At 38.5% G+C, this 22,931-nt stretch overlaps 1 protein-coding gene across 1 annotated transcript in view; it reads right to left on the bottom strand.

The window, feature by feature from the left end:
* The window catches only part of LOC127569407 (teneurin-2-like), a 603,649-nt gene that overhangs the window by 398,831 nt on the left and 181,887 nt on the right, over positions 1-22,931 (bottom strand).

Here is a 22,931-nt window from a genome sequence, read left to right as displayed (position 1 = left end):
TGTAACCTTGATATATTCGAGTGACAGAAAGTTACCATTTGCACAGGGATTGTCTAATTTCACAGGCACCTTATCAGGAGTATGAATAATTTTTGTTCTCCATGTATTTTTTATGTTAAGAGTCATTTCAACATCGTACAACTGGAGGCAACTGGAACAAGAACAGAATCGGTATCTGGCAGTTGGAAGAAGCACAAAGCAACTGGGATTACTTGTATTGTGGTATCTAAGGGAAAAATGGCTTTCTCCTGCAGCTGAATGAACACCTATGAACAAATCCTTTGTTGCTTTTGTTATTGATGGTACCATCAATGAAAATGATGAATTAAAAATGGCAACAGCAATTATCATACTTAAATTGCTGATAGCTCTCTTGCAAATAAACTTTGTAGGACTCTAATACGGGAGTAAATTAGTGATCAAATTTTTAAAGTCTCAGTTCAACTCAGCACAGATAAAATGTATCTTTAAGAAAGCCCTAATTCAGTTCTATTTGCTGCAGGTGACACAGTGCGTAAAGGTATTCTTTGATTTGCAAATATGTGATTTACAAAATTATTTCTCGCAATGGTGAATAGTGTGCTACTCTCCACCCATCAGGGCACTGTACTGAAATACCCATAATACATTTCACCCAGCTTTTTCAATTTACAAAGTTTCACCAAATGCTTCCCTTTTGTAAATTGTGAGATGGTTATGTAGATAAGGGAAAGAGTGCATTTGTACATAAATTTTTTTTCAGAAGACAGTTGGTAAGGTGTTGAATAAAGGAAGGTATAACTATTGGTCTCCCTTCCTATTGGAGGGTGATGTGTCTTCTCATGGTTATGACAATGAGAAAGCATATTGCATGGGTATCTAGTTGATTTTCGAATTGGTTGAATGTGGCCAATGATGTTGCATGAGGTTCTTAATTAGGACTCTATTTAATTTTAATTCAAAGGTTTGAACATGGATGCAATGGAACATGGATGATAGCAATGATCAGAATATTAACACATCATATTATTGAGCCTGGAAATATCTGTGGTTCCAGCAGGTCAGAAACAATCATATTCCACAGATTATTAAATTATCACACTTGATAATTAATCCTGTAACCTTAATTGACATTTTTAGCTCCATGTTTTTTCATCCTCGAAAGAGTTAATTGACACTGCATAGGTTAATTTTTCTCAAAATCTGTTTCACATAACCATCACTCTGTGGGAGAATAAATTCTTTTAATCTCCCTTGCTTGAGGCCTATCAATTTTGTATGTGCATCCTCTAGTACTGTGATCACAATCCAAGTCAAATAACCTGCTTACATCCAAATTATCCATGCTTCTCCACAGTTTCAAGACCTGAATCATGTTTGGCCCTTCTTAATCATCTTACTATAAATAAAAACACATTTAGTACTCTGAATTTCTTATCAATGCTTTAAGTCTCAAATCTTCATCTCACTTCGCTGAACTTTCATCAATTGTTTTCATAGAGAATTTATTTGGTCTATCCTAGCCTCTTCCCAATGCAAATGTAACACTTCTCCATTATCTCAGTTTCTCAGGAGAATATAACTGTATTTGCATGGAGAAAATTTCCATAAAATCTGTCCGGAATTGTTCTTCCATCCAGCTTTCGCACATGTCCACATGCCTAGGGCTTTTGGCTCACCCTGTTATTGCATTCTGTTCTTGGTTGATTAGTGCTGGTCAGTATTTCATATGCAATGAAAAATGAAAATATAAAAACAAGGGTGTACTGCTGAGGCTTTATAAGGTGTTGGTCAAACCACATTTGGAATATTGTGAGCAATTTTGGGCTCCACGACTATGGAAGGATACGCTGGCCTTATAGAGGGCCCAGAGGAGGTTCACAAAAATGACCTCAGGAATGAAAGGCTTAACATATGAGGAGCATTTGATGGAGTTCAGAAGGATGAGGGAGGATCTCATTGAAACCTACCAGATACAGAAAGGCCTGGATAGAATGGACATGGAGAGGATATTTCCATTAGTGGGAGAGTATAGGATCCATGGCCACAGCCTCAGAATAAAAGAGCGTCTCTTTAAAACTGAGATGAGGAGGAACTTCTTCAAACAAAGGGTGGTGAATCTGTGGAATTTGTTGCCACAGATGGCTCTGGAGGCCAAATCATTGGGTGTATCTAAGGCAGAGATTGATAGGTTCTTGATTGGTAAGGGAGTTAAAGGTTATGGGAAGAAGGCGGGAGAATGGAGTTAGAGAAAAATCAGCCATGATTGAATGGCGGAGCAGACGATGGGCCGAATGACCTAATTCTGCTCCTATATCTTATGATCTTATGAAGAGCTCTTGAACATATTTTTGAGTTTCCCCACCAATTACTTGCTTTGAAGGTAAAAGAGCCCCAATGCTTTTGGATCAAATTTGCAAGGAATTTTTTTTTGTAGTTTTGTCATGTGATTGCACATGGCCCCCCCCCACCCCCACCCTCAACCCATCTTGATTGTGTCCATTATTTCTTAGTGACAAAATCCAAGCCAACATGTTACTGTTGTCTGCTCATGTACAACAAGAATAATAACTTATATGTTCATATAGCTCCTTTGACATAGTAAAATGTCCAAGCCATTTCATAGGAGAGTTATCAAAATTCCACACAAAGTACATAAGACTATTTAACAAAAGTCAGACAGGTAGGTTCTAAGGAACACCTTGAATAAGAGAGGAGATGTCAAGGGATTAGAGAGGGAATCCAAGTGTTACAACCTTGGCAGATACAGGTGCAACTACACATGGTGGAGTGAAGAATCGGAGGTCAGAATCAGAAGGTCATAGAACATTGAACATTACAGTACAGTACAGGCCCTTCGGCCCACAATGTTGTGCCGACATTTTATCCTGCTGTAAGATCGATCTAACCCTTTCCTCCCACATACCCCTCCATTTTACTGTCATTCATGTGGCTATCTAAGAGTTTCTTAAATGCCCCTAATGTATCTGTCTCTACCACCTCTGTCAGCAGCGCATTCCACGCACCCACCACTTTCCGTGTAAAAAACTTACTTCTGACATCCCCCTGTATCTTCCTCCAATCACCTTAAATTATCCACCCTCGTGTAAGCCATTTTCACCCTGGTTAAAAAGCCTCTGACTGTCCACTCGATCTATGCCTCTTATCATCTTGTAGACTTCTATCAAGTCACGTCTCATCCTCCTTCGCTCCAAAGAGAAAAGCCCCAGCTCGTTCAACCTATTCTCATAAGACATGCTCTCCAATCCAGGCAGTATCCTGGGAAATCTCCTCTGCACCCTCTCTAAAGCTTCCACATTCTTCTTATAATGAGACAACTGGAACCGAACACAATACTCCAAGTGTGGTCTAACCAGAGTTTTATAGAGCTGCAACATTACCTCATGACTCTTGAACTCAATACCCCAACTAATGAAGGCCAACACTCCATATGCCTTCTTAACAAACCCATCAAACTGCACAGCAAACTTGAGAAACCTATGAACGTGGATCCCAAGATCCCTCTGTTCCTCCACACTGCTAAGAGTCCTGCCATTAACCTTGTATTCTGCCTTCAAATTTGATCTTCGAAAGTGTATCACTTCACACTTTTCCGGGTTGAACTCCATCTGCCACTTCTCGGCCCAGCTCTGCATCCTATCAATGTCCTGTTGCAACCTACAGTGAGCTTCTACTCTATCCACAACACCATCAATCTTTGTGTCATCTGCAAACTTACTAACCCACCCTTCCACATCCTCATCCAAGACACTTATAAATATCACAAACAGCAGGGATCCCAGAACAGATCCTTGCGAAATACCACTGGTCACTGACCACTGACCTCAAAATTTCAAAGGATTGTTGCAATCAAAGAAGTTTCAGATTTCGGGACATTTGAGGCCACAGAAAGATTTGAAAACAAAGCTGAGAACATAGTAATATGATGCAGCACATTATATACTTTGCTCATTGATAATTAATGATTTAACATGATAAATACCAAACTTACCACCATCCTTGGAGGATATTCTTTTAACTTTGCAATCAACTGCATTCATCTGGTGCTCATTTTCTTGCCAATGTGCATTACTTTGCACTTATCTGTGCTGAATTTAATTTGCACTCATCTCTGCTATTTAGTTTTATTTTATCTGATCCTTCTGACAACAGCATGCCCCTATTTACATGAAATGTGCTATTGTGACCAATAGTCATATCCAAATCCTGAATATTCCCATTGATTTAGAAATGCATTTGATGTTGTAAGGGATTACTGAGTTTCCTTCAGCATTCTGAATGATGTGTCCGAGCATAACTGAAATAAGCTATTGATCTGCTAAGTGAAATTACCCATCTGCAAGATCAACACAGGCATGGAGGTAATGGAAATATTACAGGAACTTAGCTGTTTACAAACGTGTTCATAAAGGAAATCAGAAGATGAAACGCATTGCAAAATAAAACATCGAGGAAAGAAAAAGTTTGATCATGATATTGAAGCACTGACTTTGCAGCATGCATGTGCATTATGTAAAAAAAGAACAATATGTACCCTAAAGCAATTTCAGGGCTGTAATCCCATCTCAAAATTCAACAAAGATACCACTCGCATTAAAACCCCTCAATCAGATTATAGACTGAAACATGATCCCAGGTAACTACTATACAGCATAAACTACCTGAACCTTTTGATTAGATGATAACATTGGAAGAGCTACCACAAATCCATAATCTATACAGAGATCAATTTTATTTTCCAGTTATCTACAGAAGATTGGGGGAAAAAATGACGTCTTGGTTGTGGGACAAGAACAGCAGAAAAAAAAAAGTGATCCCTTCATTTTCATTGTTATGAAGTTCTTGCAATGCAGTGGCATGTTTCAATGCATTTCTGTCACAGCACACCAATATTCAGTAAACAAAGAAAAAATATTTGCCAAAGAATCTGTTTTTTAACATAGTGGCTCTTTAAATTTCAAAAACCTTCCAGTGATTATGGAGTACAAATTTCACTGAGATTGTAAACGCAGAATAGCTTCATTGAGTTACATCTCAATTTCAGCTCTGACACCATGTTCAAAAAACACTATACCTTTGGCAGATTATAACTGTAAGCAATCCTCTATACATAATGATCCATATTTCATGAAAATAATAAACAAGTATCACTTCCTACGTGTATAATTTGGCTTCCTATTGCCAAGCTATTATTGAAATTTTGTTTGTCAATATATTCCCTACTAAAATTCCCATGTAAATATTCATTATGTCTTTTATCCACCCAAATTCCTGAGCTTAATGTACAATCTTGCCACCAGATTCTCACAAGCTGCTTTCTGAAAATTTCTGTCATCAACCACGTGTTTCCTTATTAACTAAACATATGAATATAATAGCATGTATTGACTTGATATTGCAGGATTTTTTGTGTTTTTTATTAAAGTACTGTATCATTTGAAGACCTTCATCTCTTTCAAAAGCTTTGACTTGGATTTGATACATTGGTCCACAACAATGAGTCCCAAACCATTGCTGTCATACATGGATCTCCCATTCCACCTGAAAACAATGCTATCATATTCTTGTCCATTCCATTGGTGACAATGGATATGAGGACTTGTTTATTGTGCCCAACAGCACAGTCAACAGATCTCTTTGAAATATATTACATATCAAGTTCCCAAGGTGCTTAGCGGGGCATATCTGGGAAGATAATTCCTCAGGCTGAGGAGACTAAGGATAATAGTCGCAAGAACAGGGAAGGGGAGTGGCCTCTTCAGACAGAGTTGAGAAGAAACTTTGTCAGTCAAAGGGTTATCATCTATGGATACTCAGTGTTTGAGACAGATATTGATAGATTCTTGTGTACTTTTGGAATTAAGGGATATGGGGAAGTGGGGGAATATGGAGTTGAACCAGAAGATCACCCTTGAATGGTGTAGTAGGTTTAAAGGGACAAGTGGATGTTCCTGCCACTAATACTTAAGTTTTACTCACCAATGTAGCTATTATTAACTCAACATTTTTTACTTTGATCTCGCCTGTATCAAAACCTGGACTTCAATTGGAAACTCTTGTTTCACATCGTTTGGTTGATAATTTATATGCACAGCATTGGTTGACACATTCTGTAGTCTATTAATTGTTCATAGTCAGACCTGTGACCAGCAATACCTTCCAGTCATGACACCCATAATTATGATTTCCTTTAAGTTTAAAAAGAAAAGGATTATCTGAAATCAATATATTTTGTGGCCAGTTACACTCTTGCCTCTGAAGATCCAAATAATAAGATCCCTTTTCTGATCAATTCCAAAGCTTAATAGATGTCTATGATAATTTATATTTGTTAAAGACTGTGGGGATGTTGATCACCAACAATAAAAATATGCAAGACTATTGGCTGCCAACTGTGCTCACCTCCACTAACTCAGTTCTTCAGTACAGAGGAATTTACTGATAGTGCCTTAAAAGGCACATTTTTCGCTTCTATGCTCCTGCTCAATGCCAGGGGTTCAGATAATAACACATCTTTGACCCATGATTTCTCATCTTTTAATTGCAAGGTACATTAACTGCTCTAAGGCAGGAAGATAAAAATTAGAAACCTGTTGATAATGGAAAAAGCAATGCAGGAGTGTCTGAGAGTACACTGGAAATCATGGACTGCACAGGGGAAGGTTATCTCGTTTAAAGGGAACCACTTCATGCACACTGGTAGGTCTTTTCTCACCCCTACACCTTTCCTCCAGATTCCTCCAACTTCCTCAGAGGCTCATGGAACTCCAGAATAGATTTCCTGTAATCTCTGATCATGTTATCAACTAACACCACTGTTTGATAGCATTCTGCATATAACAATAGTAAGTTTTAGAGGTGGGCTGCCTTGATACTGGAGCTGAGAACACTGGCACTGGTCCAGAAGGGATTGCATTTCTTAAAATAGTTGCATTGTAAAGGAGTTAAAAAGGTGACACTGAGATATCCAGATAGAAGAGTTGAGGAGTTGGATTGGACTTCTCCCACTAAATGAGGGACTGCTGTGTACTTCCCTGAATTTACTTATCCATCATTTGTGGTACCAGGGCAGGCATCGGGTGGGACCTTTGCCTGAAAAAGTATCTCAGTTCAACCACTGAAAGTAATAATGGCAATGCTTAATCATCAGACTAGAAGTAACTATTTAAAGTTCAATCATTGAAAGTGTACATGCAGAACTTTTATTGAAGCAAGTGCTAAGCCAGTTAACTATCTTGGCCTGGGGAGAGTGATTTGAGCCTTCAGGGCTCAAAAAAGTGCCTTCAGTTGCAAACCTCAGTTCTACTGCTACCATGACAGTCTTGGGAATTGGAGACACTCATGACAGGAGACAAGGAAATAGATGGGTTTCCAGTGCCTACCTCCAGATATCATTTTTGTTTGTTTATTTGCTTAAAAGATGTGGAAGTGCAGGCAATGCCAGCATTTATTGTTCATTGCTGACTCCCATTGACCTGAGGAGGCAGTTAAGAATCAACAACGTTGGCGAGGCTTGAGTCACATATCAGTTTTCATAATTCCTTCCATAAAGGACACTAGAGAAGCAGATGGGTTTTTACAACAATCTGCTTGTTTCATCGTGACTGTTACATTTAATTCCAATTTTTAGTTAATTACTTAAATTTAAATTCCCTAGTTGCCAACGTGGGTTTCCAATTTATGTCTCTGGATCAATGGTCCAGAACTCCATCGGCGAGAACAGTAACATAAATACGATGCAACTGTACCCAGTTACAGGAAGCAGTATGGTGATGCGCTGCTCGTGACCTTCCCTGCATGATAAGAGGTAGGAAAATTCAGCTTGAGGTAAAGTGTGGCAGTGATCTTCACTGCCTTATTGTCCTTGTTTTGTTGCCACAATACTTTTCAGTTTTAGGCAACATAATGGAAAAACCCAATTTGTAATTTTCAGAGGTTATGCTAAAGATTTAAGATTGACTGATAAGAATCCTATTAGTGTACCATTTTAATTTCCTGTTACTATGTCAAGAGGGAATAGCAATGGTTTTTACCTTAAAATGAATTGAGATGAATTTCATAGATAAAGAAATTCATGCACGAAATCCCAGAAGTAAAGTAGTATAAATAAAACCTCAGTGAGGTATATTAAATGACACCTGACAAATATTTGAATATTTCAAATCTACCCCATAGGGCAGGTACAGAAGCCAAATTTAAAGTGAAAATTTAAATTAATACAGGTGTTGGAAACAACACTTTTTACCGAAAAAACATTAAGTATCTGAAGGTAGTAAAACATACAATATGCCTTGAAGATGCAACATTATGGAGTAAAAACTGGGAAACCAGATAAAGAAAGACTTGTATTTATACAGGATTATCATTTTCCTTACAGAATGTCCCATGGCACTTTACAGACAATGAGGTAGTTTGAAGAGTAGTCATTGTTGAAATGTAGGAAATGTGACAACTGTTGTCAACATAGCACCCCACAGCAATATGATAATATTTATTGTGGGATAGATAGGTATGGGCACTGGGGATAGCTTCCATGATCTTCTTCAAAAGTGTGACATAAGATTATTTGCATTGATTTGAGAGAGCAGACAGTTTAATGTCATGTCCAACAGGCAGTACTTTCAACAATGCAGCTCTCCCTTAATACTGCACAGGAATATCACCCCAGATTTTTAGTCTCAGGTCTCTGAAGTGAGAAGTAAATCCACCACCACTCAATCAGAGGCAAATGAGCTACCAACTGAATCACACCAATGACTTCCAATGTTCGGATAAATTTCACTCAACTTATTCCATCATACATCTCACAAGTCTGATCAAAACTCTCCGATTGATTAGACGAGTGCAGCTCCAACAAGTTCAACACCCTCCAGAATAAAACAGCCCACTTGATTGGCATTCCACGCACCAGTTGAAACATTCATTCCCTCCACAAGTGGTGTGCCTGGTGTTATTCACCAAGACTATTCTGACAGCACCTCCCAAACCTCTGCCACCAAGAAGGACACTAACTTCAGGTGTAAGACAACATCAACACCTTCATGTTCTCCTCCAAGCTGCACACCATCCTGACTTGAAAATATATTAGTGCTCCTTCATCATCTCTGGGTCTAAATCCTGCACCTCCATTTGCAACAGCACTTTCATCATTAGGACTGCAGCAGTTCAAGAAGGCAGTTCACAAACAACTTCTCAAGGGCATTAGGAATGGGCAATAAGTGCTGATCCACGTCCCAAAAAATTGAGTGAATAAGAAAGAATTATGATGCAATTTGAACCATATAATGGATAATTTCCATGTAATCACTCTTTCTCATCAATTAGTGCATAAATAGAGTACCTAAATACCTCATTATATTGTACACTTGAAATGATTCTCCTTTAGACATTACTTTGCATATACAGTATATACCTCAGTTATGCTGCAGCCAGTAACTAACTCCTTCCTTGTGTGTTATTATAAGTCAATCCTTATCCAAATCTATTGAGCTCAGCAAAAATCTGAGACGTCTGTGGGATAGTTTCTGTTAAGCAATGTCACCCTGGGACAAATGACTTGTGTAACTGTTAGTTTAGTTTCTATAGGAACCAAATCTTATTATGTAAGTGTAGGCGTTGCTTGTAACTTTTCAGAAGTATTAGACTGATCAACTGAAAAATTGTTCATAATTCTTGGTTTTTATGATCTCACTTACAAAACACTGGGTGTTGGTGCATAGTTTATTTCCTTGCACACTTCAGTGGACCAGAGATCAAAATGTGAAACAATATCACAACATATAATCTATTAGCAATATTTGAAAAGTAAAAATCTACAGCTGCTGCATATCCAAAATAAAAAATAGGTACCGGAAATACTCAGTAGGCCATACCGCATTTGATGAGAGAGAAACATTTCTGATGAAGGGTTATTGGCCAGAAACATTGATTCTGTTTCTTTATTCACAGATACTGCCTGACCTGCTGAGAATGTCAAAAATTCTCTATTTCTATTTTCAAAGTTGGTCTTCCTACTGCACCATCAAGTAACCAGCCGCTGTCAAAATAATCATTTGTTCTTGGATGTGTCATAGTAGTTGGACCTTCACCTCTGAATCAAATGGTTGAGTTTCACAGTAGACATATGAGCAGATAGAATGTAGGCTGGTCTGGCGCATGAATGAAGGGGTGCTGTTGCCCAAGTTGGCTTTCAGATGAGCTTGATGAGCTTCCAAGCTCTTGTCTGTCATTAGTGGTAGGAAAAAAGGCAGCATTTTGATAAACAGTACAGGAGATCTCACGTCAGTACTTATCTCTCAATCAATGCCACTGAAACATGTTGGCCTAAAAGTTCAAATGCACCTAAAGGAACGTGATATTCACACACAGTAGTAGGGTGCTAAATCCAACCTCAGTTGTGAACTTCTCACTGCAGATTTCAGTACCATCTGAGGTGTAAACCATTCATGACCAAAGGGCTCAGAGAGACAGAGATCCTGCAGCAAGAGAACAAGGACCAGGGTCATGTGTCAGAGAGATCTTCACAGAGGATTGGGGGCAGTGATCATGCAAATGGCCAGGAGAGGTGAAGATGTTCTTTCCTGTGTGTGCCAGGAGAGTTTCCACAGGGAATTACATCATACAAATGTGACTCATCACAGGAAGTTTAAAGTCAAATTTCTGGAGAGATGCTTAAGGGCCTAAAGCTGATCAGAAACATGTCTCACTCCAGGTAAAGTCAATAGCGTAACTCTGAATAAAAAATAGCATGAACTGATTAAATTTCTGGGCCCTTATCATTTTTTTATTGTTTGGCAGACAACATTGCATGCAATTTAGCTGTGATCCTCCATTATGTCTTCCAAAATATTTTATGGTTGCAATGTACTTTGGGAATGTCCTGAAGTTCTGAAAGATGTTCTATATGTGCGAGGTCTGTCTTTTAAGTATACACCCTTTGGTTGGTCACCTTTGCAACAAAAGCCAACTTCTTTTGGGAAGCTGAGGAAAGTAAGCACAGGTGACACTAACCATAAGGAATTGTACCACAATTGACTTCAGGAAAGGGGGCGGTGTACATGCACCTGTCTACATCAATGGTGCTGAGGTCAAGAGGGTCAAGAGCTCCAAGTTCCTGGGAGTGAACATCACCAACAGCCTGTCCTGGTCAAATCACGTAGAAGCCACAGCCAAGAAAGCTCACCAGCGCCTCTACTTCCTCAGGAGGCTAAAAAAATTCGGTTTGTCCCCTTTGAAACCACCCTATCTGGATGTATCACGGCTTGGTACGGCAACTGCTCTGCCCAGGACCACAAAAAACTGCAGAGAGTTGTGGACACAGCCCAGCGCATTACGGACACCAGCCTCCCCTCCTTGGACTCCGTCTTTACCTCTCATTGTCTTGGTGAAGCAGCCAGCATAATCAAAGACCCCACCCACCCAGGACATTCTCTCTTCTCTCCTCTTCCATCGGGTAGAAGATACAGGAGCCTGAAGGCACGTACCATCAGACTTAAGGACAGCTTCCACCCCACTGTGATAAGACTATTGAACAGTTCCCTTATACAATGAGATGGACTATGACCTCACGATCTACCTTGTTGTGACCTTGCACCTTATTGCACTGCATTTTCTCTGTAGCTGTGACACTTTACTCTGTACTGTTATTATTGTTACCTGTACTACATCAATGAACTCTGTACTAACTCAATGTAACTGCACTGTGTAATGAATTGAGCTGTACGATCGGTTTGTAAGACAAGCTTTTCACTGTACCTCGGTACAAGTGACAATAATAAACCAATACCAATATTCAACTAATTAAGAGTACAGCAAACATTGGGCGTTTCACTGAAATATCAGTTTAATTCCCTGCAATCACTTTTCCTTTTGGTAAGTGTGCTGTTACCTAGAGATAACAATGCTGTTAGGAAAGTTGTTCTGTGTTCTACCCAGGGGCATTACTGACTACATCTAGATTAGATATGCAGCACTGAACAAATGGAAATCTGTGCTAAGTCCCAGACCCTCAGCATTAAAGATTTCTTCCTGCTCTTTTTCAACCATAATCCAAAATGTAATATTTCCATTTATAACACATCTGCCAAATCTTCCAAAAAAGGATCCCATAAAACTTGTCCCAACTCCATTTTGAAAGATTATGGAACACTTACTGCCACCCCAGGTGATAATTCTACCTGTGGAGAAGTACTTGACCCTTCTGTGAGAGATTAGCACACTTTGCACTAGTTTGCCAAAATGAGGACTGTTTTGTGCTGTGGCCTTCTGTCTTGTGCAAGAGGAGTCGATTTGGCCCAAAATCATTTCACTTAATAGCCCTTAACAGCTGTTAGAGAGACACGGCTTTCATCCCATCTGTCTATGTTGGATTTAAACCTCAGTTGCAGAGGGGAAAAAGACACTCTTTTAATATACAGTGCCACCCACATATCTTTGACTTGAAACACAGCTGCCGATGTTTCCTCCAATCGAACAGATGTGGAAATCTATGCAATTCCACTGAAAATGGTAATGAACAAAGAATTTTGCAAGTTGTATTATACTGGCAGTTCCCAATGACGCAACTAGAATATCAGGGCCGTGTTCAAAGCAACAAGAATGACTGCGGGAGCTTTAAGGGTAAGCTTAGCGACTGTAATCCCTTTCTCCATGGTGCTGAGATGAAAGCAAAAATAGCTTAAATCTTGATAAATGCATAACTAATTTGCCAGCAATTTCTACACTCTGATTGCAACTTTGACTCTAATGGGAAAGACCATCACACTAGATTTCTTCTGTGTCTGGACCAGTTTACACTCATCCAGGCTATGTTCCTGCATGATATTTCCACTGATGTTTGCAAAGGCTGGTGGTAATGTGCAATAGAACATTTCTGTGACAGCCGTTGTGTTGTTGTTTCTTTTTTTTTCTGCTAACGACAGTTTTTGCACTGTTTGAGAAATCTGCTCCGAGCTGGTGTTGGCATTTGTGTTGTAATCAGAACTGATGAATTGCAATGGGGATGATTCCTAAAATGCCCTGGTTTTAATGTGAACTATTTGTCAACTTCCAAGGAATGGCATCCTGTCAAGGATCGGCTAGATGATACTTTGTCATCATCCTCAGCCAAGGTCATTTACTGTGAGGCAAGGCAGACCCAAATGGCTTTCTCCTGGAAGCTGATTGTGTTAGCAGCTAATTTGCTTGGCCCACTTTCTCTTCTCTCTCTCTCCTTCCCCCTCTGTCTCTACCTTTTGCCTTGTGAAAATACACACCACGATGTCGTAAGAGAAAACTAATTACACAAAGGTAACTGGAAAACCTCACAATCTTGAGCTTTGCTTTCCAGGTTGACTATTCTATCTTTATGATTAAAAAGAACGAAAATATCTAATTATCTGCATTTGGCAATATATCAATGTATTTAAACGCACAGGCTGTCCCTGGGTATTGAAGAGGTTCCATTTTTACAGACATCCATAAGTCGATGTGGTCCGCAAGATGGAAAATACACAAAAATCACACGATATGGTAACCATACCTCCACAGTATTATAATAAATGGCATCAAAAGTACATAAGACTGATAAGAAAGAACAATTACTGAAAGTGGAGGGGGGGGGGGGATCTAGTTCTGCCATTCATACATCGGATTTTTGTATTCAATAACATCATGGGAATTCGTTCATATGTAGGGGTATCCATAAGTCGTGTGTTCTTAACCTGAGGACGGCTTGTATGTGTAAAGCCTCAAGCTGCCACAAAGATAGCAAAATCATACCCTTAGACAACATTTAACATTCTATTAACATTTTTGGAGTGTGATGCATTGTTCATTGCATTTCTGCTTCCAAATTCAAAGAAAAGGTAATACTTATACAGAAAAGAAGCAGCCCTCCCAGACTAAAGTCATTCACTTCTGCAAAGGTTTTGATGCGCCTTTGTTGGCACATATCTGCTTTAATGTTCTCCTTGTTGGTGAGCAGTATCTCATCCCTCACACAACCTCTCATCACTGCCGGAAGATTATCCTGTCATAAATGCCAATTGTGATACCAGTAGGGGGCGGCGATAGTTTAAAAAATGTCGCCCAAATGCATAGCATAGATTTATCAAAATAAAAAATATCTCAAATCCTAGTCTCTTCACAAATGACTTGAAATTTAAGCACAACTTGCCTTTAAGGTGAATGAAAACGCTTTCTTGTGTAAAATCAAAACATTAAACGGGCATATAATCTTCCTCTCTATTTTACAGAATGAATTCAAGCAACAGAGACACGTACTGCATTTTTTGTGCAATGCTTTTCTGTAATACCATGAAGATTTTTTTAAAAATATGCTAATTGCATGAAGGCTAAGAAAACTGTCAAGTCCAAGTTGAATGATCAGTTCTTACATCAAACAGAATAGCTGCCTTTTGATTTTCACATTCATTTCATTAGGTTTCTATTTTCACCCCTCAACTCCCACTGCTACTCAGTTTCATTTGGATGCAAAGGCAGGGAGGCAACCAGTTCTCGACATGTGCTAAATAGCACCTCAACTTTTTTCCCTCCTTCTCTGTGAGAAAGGGAGGGAAGTAATTATCCAGCCCTCGGCAAGAACAGAAATGAAACATATGAACACAAATGCTGCTGCAAGACAGCTCCATGTCTGGCCTTCTATCATTTTTGTAGGAATCCAGGACCTCTTTTTCTTTTTATGGCAACACTGTAGCACCTGCTGTTTGCTAAAAAGAAGCTGACCTGCTGTGCAAAGATTGCAGAACACAAATTTAAAAGTGGGATAACCTGCTGCATTCCAAAGTTGGATAATTGTGCCTTTAACGCAGCAAGTGATAGTGGCTGCATTAAAAATACTGCCAGCATTTGCACAGAGACCTTTAATGTAGTGCAATGTTGAGAAATAATGTAAAATTGAACTCCAAACACAGGAGAAATTGAGGCAGGAGTTTGGCAAGGCCATCCATGGAGTGGAGGAATGATACCGTTGCGGAAGGCTGATAAAGCCTTTATTCTTAACATAAAATCCTTATTGCAAAGAAAGTTGGGGCTCACAAACAGAAATCAAGTAGGCACAAGAGAAGAGGCAAAAGCAGAAGCAGTGCAGGCTGCAGAAGGACAAGTCAACGGTGTGCAGCATGCTGGCTGGCCTATTTGATGGGTTTAACTAAACCTGAAACAAGGAGGAACAATAGAGTCCTTGTGATAGTACACTGTGCAATGTGTTGACAGATTCACATCCTCATTTCTTTGTAAGCTGCACCAAGAGTTCATTCAGCAATGAACAGGTTAAATTAAAAGATAGTGCAGCTATATATTATGCAGAGGTATTAACAAAGAGTCAATGTCAGTGGTGGTAGTGCCAGAAGATTTGTTGGTGTTTTTGGCATTCAATCAATTCTGCATTTACGTGGCATCTGATTTTTCCTCAGTTCTGATGACAGAACATCCATTTTGCCAGCCTCTGTTTTGCATTGCATAATTTGAATGATTAGTTGTCAGAAGCCACAAAACAAGTCAACAAAGTAATCATCAGCAAAATTATTGTTGCATAATGGCTTGTTGCTCCAGGATCATTTTTGCTTTAAATAGCATTTTGGAATCAATTAGTTAAGTATTCATTTTGGACAGTGAAGCACATCAGTGCATCAACATAATGACATTGAACACTAGTAGAAAGCAATCTCCATCACCGGCTCTGCCGTGTTTATACTATCAGGGAAGGAAAATTGGAGGGAAGAGTGATCACCGGGCTATTCTCTTAGCTCCTCCTGGTGGCAAGCTGATAAACAGCATTTAGATGGAGCAAGATCATCAGTTTTCTCCTTTCATGGACTGCAGGACACAGTGGGGAAGAGGATAGCACACAGTTTTTTGAGGATGGCCTTCATATAAATTAAGTTCCAACTTCCAGATTAAAGATTACAGCAGAAGTTATTGGAAAGAAGGCACATTGCATATTCAGAACGGTCATGTGAGGGAAGATTATTTTCAGGCTTATTGCAAACTTGAATCTCATGGAGGTTAATGGAAAGCTATAAAATAACAATTGCTTGGGTCAGCAAAACTCAAGAAAAATGTAGGGCTAATGTGTACTTTTATTAAGCATAACACCACATGAGGAGTTAACTAAATGACAATACATTATCAAATGCTGGCGATACTTCCTGACAATTAACGCTCCTGACACAAAGCTGTTGCAAAATGTCTCTAATGTATCCCTATCTAACCCAAGCTACTTCTTAATCTACAAAAGAGAATAAAAACGAGTAATTCCTTTTAACAATCTTGCAGATAGGTGGCCAAGATAATTGCTGTGCTTATTGGAAACTTAAAGAGCTGTGTTGTGATGTTTTGTAGATCTAGAGTAGGTTATGAGTGAAACCAAACTGGTCTGATAATTCCATGCTTATCTGGACACTGTGGCAAAATCCCTTTACCTGCTGGGTAACTGATTTTCATTAATTTTCAAAACTGTTTTCATAATTTGATTTGGTTTTCATTAAAAAAAAGAGAAGCCACTGCCTGGGGTTAACTGATGAAGCTCAGGATATGGTGCTCACCTCAATTGTGATTGTCTGTCCGTGCAGTACCTCTGCAATCTCCTTTAGGGAGAAAAGCACTCTATCTCAAAACAGGAAAAATCTCTGGATGCATCCATGTCAGCACTCAGTTTTAATTTTCTCTCCATTCACACAGACTTCAAGTCTTTGCTAACGATGACCAATCTCAGAAGTAACATTTTAAAAAGCCCAGCTTTTGGGTCTTTGTTGAATAAGCACAAAGGCAAAAGGAAGAGAAAAGCTTGGCAGAACGGTCAGGCACTTGGCACTTCTACGCTTGACGAAGAGATATCCCATTAGGAACGCACACAAATCAGATGGCCTCTGATAGCCTTTTGAATCAATTTTACTTTGGTTTCTGTGAGAATGATCTTCTGATTAACGTTAATCATCATAGAATATGTGAATTAAACTAAATGTTGATGTGACTCAATGCTAAGATACAAAATTACTCTGCAGTATTTTCATGTTAGAATATGCCTTTTACTATATGTTGCTCACCCACAGACACACATTCTCATACAGAGAGGCACAATTTGGAAGATTGAATATCCATTTAGTGTGCACCCTAATTTACTTAGGAAAAAAAATCAGACACATTATTAATCAAAATTGAAATTAAATTAACAATGCACAAGAATTTTACCACTCAGCCTTATTAAATTTTTACCCTCACAGAGAACAGGGTGCCAGAGCTATTCAGGACTTTAGTTCTTCTAACTTTGTGTTGCAGGTCAAATCAACATTCCAAAATTAATCTTAGTTTGTGTTAATCTCAAACCGTTTTACGAGTTCAATGCAGAACTGTCAGTAATTTGGTACTTAAGTGTATTGCCTCACTCTTCAGGGAATGACAGTGCAGAAAACTAAAAGGTTAAAGACAATTTGTGCCTTTATCAAAATAGGACTCGGATACTTGTTGAGGAAGTGCGAAGAGTGTTTCCAACGGCCCCTCATCTCTGCAGTTCTCTAACACTGCGTATGTTGAAAAGGGGAAAAATTACATAAATCTTTGAATGTTTGCAACAAATTGTGCAGCTTGACAAAAAATATTAATTATTTAACAGAGGTAAACATCTAAAAAGTTGTATGGTTAGCAGGAATGAATAAAACTAATGCAGACACAAAATGGTTTATGATTTCAAAATACCAGTTACTTAATGGGAATTTGCCTATGGGGAGATGGCAATATTTTGTCCTCAATATATTTTCACAGCAAATTGGTGTAAGATATACATTTTTTCCAAAATTGCTGAAAGAGTACTGAAAATATTTAATAATTTATTGGTAGCTCTTGAATGCAGTTTCCCAAGAATCAGCTAAAACTCTACTATGGCTGTTTTCATTAATGCAATTATTACTGCATTGCACAGCTCATACATATCAGCTGCTTTCCAAATGATATTTAATTCTTGCTAGCAGGGAACCTCAAGATATTAACTCAAGTAATTCCTTCTAATTTTCATCGCTCCATCAATGGCAGCTGACCCTTCAGTTGGCAAGACCCTAAGCTTTTGAATCCTCTTCCTGCCCCACTCTGCCTCTCTCTCCTCCTTTATAATGTTCCCTAAACCCAGCTCATTGTTCAAGCCTTTGGACACCACCTCTAATCTCCTTATGCAGTTCGGTGTCAAACTTTGCCTGATACTGCTCCACTGAAGCTGCCTGGGGATGTTTTACTATTTGAATGTAAGCTGGTGCTGCCATGTTACAGGATTATTTTTAGCAGAAGCAGTTCTGCAATATGCTGAGGCTGCTGGTGCTGGGAGCCAATTTCACACCACTGGCAGCAGCATAGGAGCAACTTTGTTTACAGTTGCACTGAAACTTTCATTTCTGCTCATGGATTTTTCCAGGGGAGTATCTGCAGAAGCAGATGAAAAATCATAATTCTGACCCAGGACTGAAGACTCATTTTGATCCAACTGTTAAAATAATTGTTCTCACCACGTCGAATCGCTTTTCACAATATTCATCTTGTTGATATTTGAATTCCTACTGATATGGATTTTCACATACATCCATTTATAATGCCACTTCAAGAGATGTCATGGTAACCTTTAATGTCAAGTTCCACTTGCTCTGCTTTTTTTTGTGCTAACTATGCATTCTCTCTCCCTCAATAATTTTCCTTGCTCTCAACATTGCTCCTCCAACCAATACCACTCTTTCTTCCTTCCCTGATCTGTTTTCTTTATCCCATGCCATACTTGCTCACCCTTTCACAGTACCTTTGTGTTGTATTTTCTGCTGCATCAAGGGCCAAGGGTGTAATGGCTAATCTCTGAGTTTCAGTGTGGCCGTTTCTGCTTCTCAGCCACCTCCTTTTGGGTGGTGTTCCGGTTGCATGTGTAAATTTTTTTTTGTGATCTTTTGTTGCATGAACAATATGCTTTCCATGTGCATCAATACAAATGACAGGGCTTGTTTATGACAGGTAGTTTCAGTGAAACTATAACCCATGAGGTTGTAGCTGAAACAGCATGGTGACATTTAGAAGAGAAGTTTTCTTAATTTCCTTCCATTTTCTGATTGCTACTCTATTTTAGCTGGAGATAGCATTTATTTTTATTCGCTCATAGGATGTGGATGCCACTGGTAATTCCAATATTTATTGTCTGTTATTAGCTGCCCTTTGAGAAGGCAGTTAAGAATCTGGTGGGTCACATATTGGCCAAACTGGGGAAGAACAGCAGACTTTCACCCTGAAGGTTGAAACCAAATGGGTTTTCGTGACAATAAAGTAATTTAATTGTTACCAATGTTGACATCAGTTTTGCTTCTGTCTCTGCTTAATTATTTGAATTGAAGTTTCCCTGCTGGTAAGGTGGGATGTCTGTAGATGTTGGTGCAGTATCCTTCTGCACCTATTCCATTTCAAGATTTGACATCATTTCACAAGTACCAGCAGATATCTGGTACTTTACTGAAAAGTCTATCTTTCAACTTTGGCAAGCAGGACCATGAGTGGGGAAATAAAAAAGCCTATCAAGCTTGCTCTGTCGGGGTAACAAGTGGTTGTAATAGAAACAGAAAATGGTGGAAACACTCAGCAAGTCAGGCAGCATCTATGGTGTTTCAGCTCAAAGACTGCTTCCAGCAATTTCTGGGTTTACTTCAGATTTCCAAACTCTGTAGGTATTTTTTCAATTTTCACTACCAAGTGGTGCATTTGGTAGCTCACCCATTCAGTTCTTGGAAAGATTTTTCCTTGGGAATCTTCAAGGCCACAAAATTACAGTGAGTCAATATATCACATTCTATTTCAGTGACTTTTACAAGTTCTTATGAGATAGCTTTCTACACTTCCATTTATTGTGTTCCTGGTTAAGAATGTTGAATTTATTGTTGACTGATTTTCACTTCGCGATGCATGCATCCTCAAAATGAATACTATTAATTTGACACCAGAAATGCACTCTGTGGGTTGCTGGTGGCATTTTCAAAATGGGTTTGGTGGGGGGGGAGGTGAGGGGAAGAATATTATAACCAAAAAAACATAAATACAAAGGTAATAACGGATAAATGCAGAATGTGTGCAGACTGAACACCGCACACGGAAATCAACATTTTGTGACTCCGGTTCCCATATATTTTACATTTATTCAAGAGTTAGAGTTTTGCCGAAACTGGCATTAGCAAGCCCTGAGAGTTGCATTGATGCATATGGAAAGCGTAATATTTTCATGCAGCAAGAGAACACAAGAAAAATTTTACCCACTGACCACATCAAAACGTCGACCACATCAACTTGCATTGGACAGTTTTCAGCTCTCCTTTCAAAGAAGTTTTGGATGTACATTGAGGCAAAGGTGGTTGCAGCACTCAAATTAAGAAAATAAATTCTGTACCAGAGAGACACAGTTTGTCAATCCCACCTCGATTTGAGCTCGAGTTCCATGTGAATCCTTATTTTTTTTAAAGTGTCCAGGAAACCTGATTCCTCCATTGGAAGATTTAACTCTATATTTTTCAATATTTTAATATTACAAGGTTTGCACTTTAATTCATATTTTAACATTAAAAATTAGCACAATGGATAGATCTAATTTCTGGCTAAATCACTGACAGCATAGCTTAAATCCACACAGAATCATTTTAACTGATAGTGAGATTGGTAGTCATTGCGTAACTTTAGCTGGAAGTGATTTAGAAATTACATTAACATATATACAGCATGAAAAGATAGAAGAACAAATGGATAGTGTTGGATATAACAGAACAGTCAGTGTGTTGTTGGACTTCAACAACATAAGAGCTATGCAACGAGCAAATTGTTGCAAAAACCCATCTGATTCACTAATCCGTTTTTAAGATGGAAATCTGTGCTGCTTGCTTGGTGTGGCCTATATGTGACTCCAGCCCTGCATTTTTGTGATTGACTCTTAATTCCCGTCTGAAATGGCACAGCAAGTAACTCTGTTCAAGGGCATGAGAAATAATAAATGCCAGTCTTGCCAGAGACAGACACATTCCGCGAATGAATAACAAAAGGATAAACAAGAATTTCAGTGAATGCAAGCAAGGAAGAAGCAAAGAAATATCAGAGAATAACAGACACGTCAAAAGAAAAACACGCAATTTAAGTTCTTTGAAAATTATCGCACGAACACATAATATTTTTGAGATGCTTATTTAAAACTGATCACTGCCGCTGTTAAACAGTGGACAAATTTAATCCATGTGAATTAAGCATTTGTACGCCAACAATGGAGAGGTTTAGTTTGCCGGCAGCTGGGATAGAAAGAAAACAGAGGCACAGACCTGGAAAGGTGATGAGAATGCACCCCCCCACCCCCATACACACACACACACACACACACACACACACACACACACACACACACACACACACACACACACACACACACGCACTGAAAATTATATAAAGATGGATTACATCTATCAATATACTGCTAGCTCCAGCTACCAGAGCTACAGATATGTTGAAAACAGTGGTAGGACATAATGGATCATAAAATGAATTTCACTGCCAGTACAGACAATATCAAGGGGGTAATAAATGGCTGAGTGGAAAGTAAACTTTATTTTGTGATTGAGAAAAACAAAAGAAGATCTAAAATGTATCAAGCCCCATTCACACAATTGTTTCTTTACCAACCATCTGCCATAAAAACACTTCTCCATCAACATCGTAGTGGCTGCATGTGCAGCTATTGTATCAATGGACCACTGTCGCCAGTATTTCCAAGGACGTAATATAGATAGTACTGATTTGTCAGCTACTTCCTCAGTAAAACGGGTATGAAAACTACTGTTTGTATGTATGAATGCAACTATAGGGGAACTGCGAGTTATCTAGATTTTTCACAATGGGAACATTTTCACTCTGAGCTGGTGGTGGATAAAGGTAGAGTGGAGATTTTGTCAAGAGCAATACAATATTTGCATTTTGAAGCATGTCACTGTAAAATTAGAAACTGCTTTACTCATTAGGATTGATTTGTTTTGAAGCTGCCATGTGTTTCTTAAGGAAAATATTTGAAAGACAATGTTATGAGCAAGCATTTGACAATTTACTAAGATGCTTTCTACCTATAATGTTAAATGTATGTGCAAAACCTTTTAAATAGAATTGTTCACAAAAATACAGATCAAAATATCCTTGCTATAAATATCAAAAGTAATACATTGTGAGGGTTTTTTTAATAACCCGGTTCTACTTCTGTGCAAGGGTAAAATATACCATCACTTTTGATATGTTTGTTATCATTAAATATAGTAATCACTGTAAACTCACTTGGGTAAATCTTTGTCTTGAAACGTTTTGAAACCATTAAGGTCTGACATTCCTATATGTTGAGGCTTTGCAATGCGAAAGACTGAGTTAAGTCAAAATCATTGTAACAAAAACATATTTAAATATGCAAGTTTCATGGACAGTTTGTAGATTTACAATAGAGACCATTGTAAATCTAGATCCATAATAAGCCTGGTTGTGTTAATTGAATTTGAGAATATCTGGTGTCTTCCATGTTGAAATATCAGATTTAGTGCAGTCCAAACAACATTGTTATATTTAAAGTTACAGAGGAAATTAAACATTCAGGGTAGTTTACAAAACCAAATGGGGCAATGCTATTTCTATCTAATTTATCACTTCTGCAATAGATTCCTTCTACCAAATTAATAGTTTAAGCTTACCATGTTTGGCAAAACAGGGATTTAAAATCTGCAATGAGAAACACTGAACCTATCAAACAGAGAAGCCAGCAAATTCCACAAAAATACTACTTAAATCAATTAAAATAATTGAAGAACTTTAAAGAACAGAATACCAGCTGGGAAATATTTGAGGATCTTTTTTCGATATTTTAGAATGAACTGCCTCCTTACCAAAGGAGCACAATCTTTTCTTTTCAGTAA

Source organism: Pristis pectinata, chromosome 4 (assembly GCF_009764475.1).
Source record: "Pristis pectinata isolate sPriPec2 chromosome 4, sPriPec2.1.pri, whole genome shotgun sequence".
Classification (NCBI taxonomy): domain Eukaryota; kingdom Metazoa; phylum Chordata; class Chondrichthyes; order Rhinopristiformes; family Pristidae; genus Pristis; species Pristis pectinata.
This window is presented reverse-complemented; position numbering and strand designations above follow the sequence as displayed.